This window comes from Schistocerca americana, chromosome 4, assembly GCF_021461395.2.
Source record: "Schistocerca americana isolate TAMUIC-IGC-003095 chromosome 4, iqSchAmer2.1, whole genome shotgun sequence".
NCBI classification, from domain to species: domain Eukaryota; kingdom Metazoa; phylum Arthropoda; class Insecta; order Orthoptera; family Acrididae; genus Schistocerca; species Schistocerca americana.
The window spans coordinates 248875720-248883994 of record NC_060122.1 but is presented as its reverse complement, the minus strand read 5'-3'; the positions used below and the strand labels follow the sequence as shown (position 1 = coordinate 248883994).

At 39.9% G+C, this 8275-nt stretch overlaps 1 long non-coding RNA gene across 1 annotated transcript; it reads left to right on the top strand.

The window, feature by feature from the left end:
- The first annotated feature begins 307 nt into the window (after positions 1-307).
- Positions 308-3338, top strand: LOC124612848. Its single transcript, XR_006979576.1, has 2 exons — positions 308-431; positions 3017-3338. It is a non-coding gene; the product is annotated as an uncharacterized LOC124612848 (long non-coding RNA).
- Positions 3339-8275: the final 4937 nt, after the last annotated feature.

Here is an 8275-nt window from a genome sequence, read left to right as displayed (position 1 = left end):
TTGTAATACCAGAAAATGACAGGGTCTCTGCATCCAGCCTACGTGACCTCATGTGAGGCGCGTCGACCGGTTTTGGAACACGCAGACACGCAGCTGCCGTATCCGAGGTCAGATAACAAGCACGGTTTTGTCAGCGTCGGTGAATACCCGAGACCAGGAGAACCGAGAACCGGTCGGCTAATTGTTTATGCTAACACGTGACACCGCAGCACGAGTGTACACGCGTTTCTGTAATATTTATGATCTCCCCCCCCCCCCCCCCTGCTTAAGGATCACACGTGCTTCTCGTAACATTCTCGGAAATGACGTGCTTTTTCTGTCTCCGTCCTCGAAGACTTGTAGTATAAAAGACCTGCATGCTCCATACACTCACCATATTCTCTGCGAATACCGTGAACTGATCTTACTCCGGCGGCATGAAGAGTTTTCTGGTAAGGGATGATCACGCATCGCTGCTAATAATCATTTGTATGTATTGATTTAGTATTAGCGTCTCCACGAAGTTCACAGACAGTCGACTTAGTCAATGCTATAGTTGTAAGGATGTACTTATGGGAGAAACTCAATATTGTATTACAGTAAGTGTGGAAGCAGAGGAGCGTGAAGAAAATAACAAATATTGAAAAATATGGAGAAATTTTTTTTGTCGCCGTCTGAGAGAATTTACCTGTGTATCGTAATCGTACAGGTGAAATGCTGATGTGTGTGTGAAAGTGCCCCAATTTAGTTTCTGAGAATTGTTGCCGCTTTGTACGCTCTGGTTAGTTATAGTTACTTTTATGCTGCTGGGCAAAATTTTTCGTGAAAGATGCATGTGAATTACTAAAGGATGAATAATCACATTCACCAGCAGAAATATATGGACGGCTGTACGGCATGGAGGACCCTCGATGTTTAATTTTTTTGTCTCGAGCGCTAGATTTTTGAGTGCTTGCACGATTTATTCGGCACAATTCAAACTGTATTGTCTGTCCAGTACCATTCTCCCAATATTATGCGTTTTTATGTGATTCTCAAGTCGACATTGATAATACTTCAATAACATTAACTAATGTTACAGTGTTCTAAGTAAATAAGTCATTTTCCGGATTGTGGTACTCACTCAGAACTTCCGGAGTATCATAAACCAATCCTTTTTATGTTTATTTTATTCTACTTGACCTTTTCTGTCTTTTTGCAAACTGGGTAGCAGTAGGGATTGTTTTGAAAAGGGAAGATTTTGATCACCACGTCTCTGAAAATGAAAGGAATATTTATACTTCTTAGCAAAAATGTTTGGTTGTTGTAAAATCAATGTCTTACTGTTAGCAGAATGTACTAGAGTGTTTTTTCACTACAGTTCACTTTACAAAATCAACGTTATTATGTTTCTTTCTATACAGTAACTTGTCTTCCCGTATAATGTTTCCAACGTTTTGAGACCACTCTGCTACTTTTCTAGCCACACTAAATGTGTTGGGAGACTTTATGGCAAAAATGTCTCTTTTGACGTCTGATTCATTTCATCTCTTGCAATTATTCACACTAAAGATAGGCAATTCGTAATATCTGCGCTATAATTGCTAAGAGATCTCCGTCAACAGAGGTCTAAGAGCAGAGAGACAGCAGTGTTTGGTTAATACCGAGACGGAAATTTGAACTGTCTTAGCAGGAGAGCAAACACTGAAAGAAACCAGAAATGATTTTATGGTAAAACTGAAATAAATAGATATGGATCTACGGTGCAGGTGGGGAGAAGCCCTAGGGACATTTCACCGCCCAAAACGAAAGACGGGCCACTTTCGTAATGATTGACACCTTGTTCGGTACAAATTTAAGAATACACCAGTTTGGTGGTATCAGGTGTAAAATGAGCTGAATTCGAAATACAAAACATCTTTGTTGACTGCGAACGCTGTCTTGCTTAGCTATGTTTTTAACATGGTACTCCATATCTGATATATGACATTTTCAAACCGTAAATGTGGGTATTTTCACTGTTGTAAAATCATTTACTCGTGTTCGTGCTTCATCGTTTCAGCCAAAGAGGTATGGGAATGCAGGTCCGCCTACTATGCAAAAAACTGTTCCTTTTTAATGCAACCGCTATTCCTTTTTAATGCCCAAACTTGTTTCATTGTCTTTTTGCCATCATCGGAGGGTAATTTTGTTTAATTGTCATTTTTTATAATTTTCCGTTCTAATGTACCTGTACATACTAGACCTAGAAACCTTGTCTCAGCTATTATCGTTATATTTGTCCTCGTCTCCATGATCATTTGTTGTGGAAGCACACAAACAACTTACAGTACATGGTTTTGAAAAAAAAAGCTCCCTGACTATGTTTTTTTGAACTTCACAAAATATAAATATTTATGTTGTGGCTGCATGATTGGCCCCTGAAGAAGGACTGCGAACAGGGCTGTGATAGTGTTTGAAAACCAGACGATGACTACGTTAAATGTTCTGTATCTGGTGTTCTCTGTTTTGTAATTCTGTATGACGTAATACAGGTTTAAAGTAGCTGTTTTCTTTTTGTTCAGTGCGTCGAATTGTAAAGAAAGAAATTTCAGCTCAAATCTTTCTTTCTTTCTCTTTAGAACAACTCCTAAGTCACCTCTGTTTGACTCTTGTAACTGTCGAATTTTTTAATTACGTTGTGGAAGAAATTTGACATCAACCATTTTTCTTCTTGTATTACAGAACCTGTGCAAATAAAATGAACTTACTTCTGCTAATAGTTTTAAAAGGGAAACAAATAGAGTCTGTATGGGACAAGGTAGAGATGAGACTTTCTAGCTGATACTTTCTTCTGTTACTCGGTTGTTTATTTATATGCATGTAGCTTACTGGTGTCTCGTAGCAGGAGCGTACAAGCAGATTCGGCAGCCGCACTGCTCATAGGTCTGTGCTTAAGAGCAGTACTTCTTTCTTCCCGGACTTAAGACTTGGGAACATATAAAAACCGCTCTACTTGCATTTCGCCTCAGACTGTGTCCTTCGCCTCGTAACGTGGTGTATTTTTTCTGCTGAGCAGGTGATCTACGCTGCGCTGCTGGTGCTGGTCGCCATCTGCTGCATGTCAGTGCAAGCCGCTGCCGTGGCTGAACCAGAAGCCGCGCACCATGGAGGACGTGGCGGCGGCGGTGGCGGCCACTATGGGGGAGGAGGTCACCATGGCGGAAGCCATGGTGGCGGAAGCTACGGCGGCGGCCACCACGGGCACCATGGCTGAGGGGCCAAACGACACCTGCTGCAACTAATGTGGCACAGCTGCTTGTCCTCGCAACTACAATAAAGGCCTCGGAGATGCCATACATCTGTATCTGTCGCCAACAATAAATCCTTATTTTTTCAAACTTGTATTACTTATTACTATTTTTCCGATCGACTGAAAGAGAAAAGGAGCTATACTGTCAACCTGAAACGAAATCTTATGTCTCAAAATATTGACTGATGCGTTAATGTGACTTTTCCTCATCACTGAAACGTCGTGATATTCATCGCAAGGTAAGGAAAACGAACAAAACATAATACAAGATGACAAATTCAACGGAAATCAAAATCAATTGCCAACGTCTAAATCACAGTGTTTGAAGGAAGTAAAAGCATGGTGTTAAAAATTTTTAGGTCTGTTTTCACGGTGATCTGACATTTGATGTTGGAACTCAAAAACGATTTTACAAACTATATCAGTCGCCTCCAGCATTGTTGTCGGATACCGAATGTACAATAGTTGGCCTATCTCTATAAAATTATAAATATTTAAAAACTTTCAATGAAACGTTCTAAAGTTTCAAAAAATTTTATGTATTAACTAAATCGCATTCAACATTAAAAATTTTTTCAAAGTGATGACCAGTTTCGGTAGCTTAGCTATCACCTTCAGATCTGAAAACAATGAAGCCGAAAGAAAAAATTGCTTTAAGAAAGAAGTTACGTAAAAATTTCTATTGGCTTGCTTTTGATTTTTTTAAGCGAATTAACTAACCACACATGGTATTATAAATGCAAATAACAATGTGCAAACACAATTGTATCATCATAACATTCTTATTTTAAATCTTCAGGTAAAACCGTTGTCGCCTACTCAACCTAAAAATAATGCAAAGGCAAATATATATTATGTACTGACAAAAGAATGAAAATGAGAAAATAATTCAGAATGAAATTTTAACTCTACAACGGAGTGTGCGCTGATATCAAATTTCATGGCAGATTAAAACTGTGTGCCGGGGCGAGATCCGACCTTTGTCTTTCGCGGGCAAATGCTGCACCGACTGCGCTACCCAAGAACGATTCACGACCGATATCACAGCTTTATTTCCGCCAGGAAGGCGAAGGTACCGAGTTTTAGTCTAGGCCTGGCGCACAGTGTTAATCTGCCACGAAGTTTCAAGAAAATAATTATTTAGAAGAAGACTAATTTGTGGAACGCATCGCGTTATCTTTGACAGCAACTGAAACATAGAACCCGTACAGCGTTATATTTTTTTTTTTTTACACAGTGGAACGTCTGCATAATTATTTTCATTACAGTGAGTTACTGCAAATAGAGATTTGTCCACGAAAAAAGCAAAACATGTAACAAGTGTTTGCTTTTAGTTAATAGAGCGTAAACGTCACAAGGTTATTCAGATACTACGAAGACATGTTTGCTTGTACTTAACAAAGTATATAACTAATATTATTATTCAAAACAGTAATGAAGCAATATTTTATGTAAAAATTGCTATTGGCTTTCTATCAAAGCAACACGGAATTAACATACCACATATAGTATTAGAAGCGCAACTAGCAGTATACAACACTGTCCTATTCTAAAATCTTCAGGTAAAATCTGTTATGTACAGCCTAAAACGAACGTAAGGGTAAATATTACATACTGGCAAAAATTTATAATTTCGTACGACTGCATGGTTTCTGTTCTTTCGGACCACACACTCATATAAATGGTTCGCCTAGATGGGCAGTGGATCCACCTTCCTCAGTGCGGATGCACAAGTAAGCCTGACCTCCTGCGGGAATCTCAGAGTAGCAAGCATGGACACTCGTAGGAAATAGACAGGGAATGCGGACAGGTGGTGCTTGGTGGGAATGTGGTTCGGCCGTGAGGTGTGTCGAGATCGTCCGCGCAGTTGCGACCGCACTGTGTCCTGGATGGCGCAGTGGTTCACACACGTGCATAGTAAGCAAGAGATCCTGGGTTCGAATCACGATCCAGTACACATTTTCACTCGTCGCCGCCGATTCCGAGTAACGTCCGGATGAAGTTGGCATCAGTAACCTTTCTCTTTCCTTTCCTTTCTCCCCCCCTCCCCCCCCCCCATCTGCTCCACCTACAATTTACATATAATTACAATTTTGTATTTGATTATCTGCCTACGATCCTTTTCACCTATTCTTTCAATGACAGATATATTGAATAGTTCTTTTAGTCGTATCTGAACAGAAAAGACACAAAATTATTAAAAATCTGTGAAGTAAATATACTTCCACATTACCATTCAATTCGTCCAGCTCAGAGCGATATTTACCAGAAGACATATATCATACCTCGAAAAGATTCTGTATCATGAAAAATGCCGGTTTGTTTGCAATGTCTGCCATTATGAGCGTCTTTGCAGCCCTGAACGCGTGAGTGATATGTTCCTCTCTCGCTAACAGGTTGTGTTAAAAGCTGATGACGTCACAGTCATTCTGCTGCTGTGTCAAGTCATCGGTGAGTGAGGAGCACTGGGCGAACAGAGGATGACTTTTCTTCGAGACGCCCCACGGTGTAAAAGAGGATAGAGAATGGTTTCGAGATATTTTCACAGAGGAATTGTGCATTTCAATGGAGATAACATGGACGAAGTTCTTACAGGGTGCGAACACTGCACATTTAACTTCCATGTAGCATTTTAGCGCGAAGCTGTGATTCCCATGAACAATGGGTATACTTTGGGATCCATAGAAAAATTATCGGTCGTCTATTCAAACTTTTGATAAGCATTGTTCATCCTTCCCCTTTCAGTTAAAGCTATTTCATAAGAACAGCAAAGAGTAAGTTTAAGTACTGTTTGTCTGAATCAGGTCACCTTCTTTGACAATGCCAAAGGAAGAGCGTATGAGTAAGTTTAAGTACTGTTTGTCTGAATCAGGTCACCTTCTTTGACAATGCCAAAGGAAGAGCATAGTTTTAAAGTTAATCTGTGCCATTTCTGTCTTATTGAAATGTAGTAGTATGATTTATAATTAAAGTTACCTTTTCATTTGTTTGCCAACGTTTCAGTAAGATTCTCCTCACAGTGTGAAGGTAAATCTTGACACACATTGCACTATTGTGTAGACGGTTAGTTGAATTTTTTGGTAACAAAGTAATTACTTTCGCAAAGCAGCTATATGTGAGTTGTAAGGCCATCTGCCACGCAGTGATTTCTTACAGGAACATGCAGCTATGATTTATTACGCAGTAAAGCAAAGCAGAGCAGAGTTGTCCGTTGCACAGGTAAGAATCAATCTTACGTGTATTTCCTTTTTTTTTCTTCTTTTTCATAACTGATCCAATACGTGACAGTTAGCCATTATGTTGTGATTGATCGAGGAGGAAGCCATTCTATGTATTATTAATAGTCATTTATTTAATTCAGTTTCATTTACAGATTGTCAGGTTCCGTTTGGAGAAATTTGGATCACACAAAATGAATGAAGTTTTTTGTCTCATCTCGTTACTGTACGCTCGTACCATGGGAAGCAAGGAGAGGCTGTTGTTTGGTGGCCGGAATCCTCCTCTATAACACGAACTGCACGAATTTATTAACAGAGTTCTTTACTCATAAGAATAAGAAAGCCACTTAACATAAGCTAGTTGTTGTGGTACAAGCTCTTCCGTGATAGTCCACGTTACACTCACTGCGGGTGAAGTTCAAGTCTACAGGTCCGCTATATACACTACTAGGTTGCTAGGTAGTGGCTGAGCTAACTGCTAATTGTGGGTGCGAGTGACTGGGATGGGACTGACTGGGTCTCGGTCCGCGGCGGCGATCTTTAATACTGGCAGTCGAGAGGGCGTTGGTGGCTCATTGTTTGCGGGTCTGTCGTTGGCCTTTCTCCTGATAGACTCGCTTGCTCCGGTGCCTACAATCGACCTCGCAATCTCCTTGCCACCTGGTGTGCTGACGCCAGCTTACGCCAGCACACAGTTAATATTCACATTCAAGTGTAGTGTAGCTACAGCTATTCTAGAGCATAACACATTGGCAACACTGTTGTCGGAATTTACAGCACTTACTTTCCTGTTGCTAATAATAAAATGAGACACTGTAAGTAAGACATTTTGTTACTTCTAGCTTCCAATTACAAGTTTTAAATTTATTAGTCACATATTACAAATACATTTCACTCAAACGACAGATAAGTTGCAACAGGTATATCTTGACTTCAATCCCTTCCACTCTTTAGTATTTGCTGGGCCAGAAGGCGAATTTGGCTACAGAATAATAAATGTTCCAATCTGCAAAAAAATGTTATGATAAATGCGCGCATGACACAGGGGTAGTCTGGAGTAATATATTCATAGAATATTTTATAACACTACCTCCAAATTTAAAATTATCATCATAGCTGAGATGACAAGGAAAACAGCTTGAAGGACTACTCAGTATTCCGGTATGGACTAATTTAGGAGAGTTCCAATAGAGGAATGAGAATCATGCTCGCGAGTATATCGTCACAAAGACATTCGTTACTCTAACGTACATAAAACGATCGCCAAGTGGGAAAACACGTAGAGATCTTAACTAGCAGCTATACTCCATGGGGGTGGGGGGTGGGGGGGGGGGGGGGGGGGGGGAAGAAATATCTGTTTAGAATTTCGATGAAATGCACAGACCAGTGATTTGTAAAATGATATTCCACAATAATGTTAATTAGTTCGCTCTGAACCAGCTGTCCACCTCGTAGGCCATCGTCAGCTAACTTGATGCTAAACACGTAGTCCGCACAACTTCTGCGAGAATTCATAGCTGTACAAAGAATGCTGTACAAAGATATGGGACATTTTATGACTATATATGTAGAAAACACAAGCGTGATGTAACACCTAAAGAGACTCAGAACAAATACATCTTATATTACAGTATATTCAAATATTAAAACTAAATGAGTGTATAAAGCAGAAATGTTTTACAATTGAGTAATACCACAGGATACTGTGTCATATGGACAAACTGGTGAATGTAATGAACAGACCGAATAAAAGGAGGAGAAGAAAGAAGGCTATGCAATATGGGTGTGGAAAAGTTATAACAAGCTT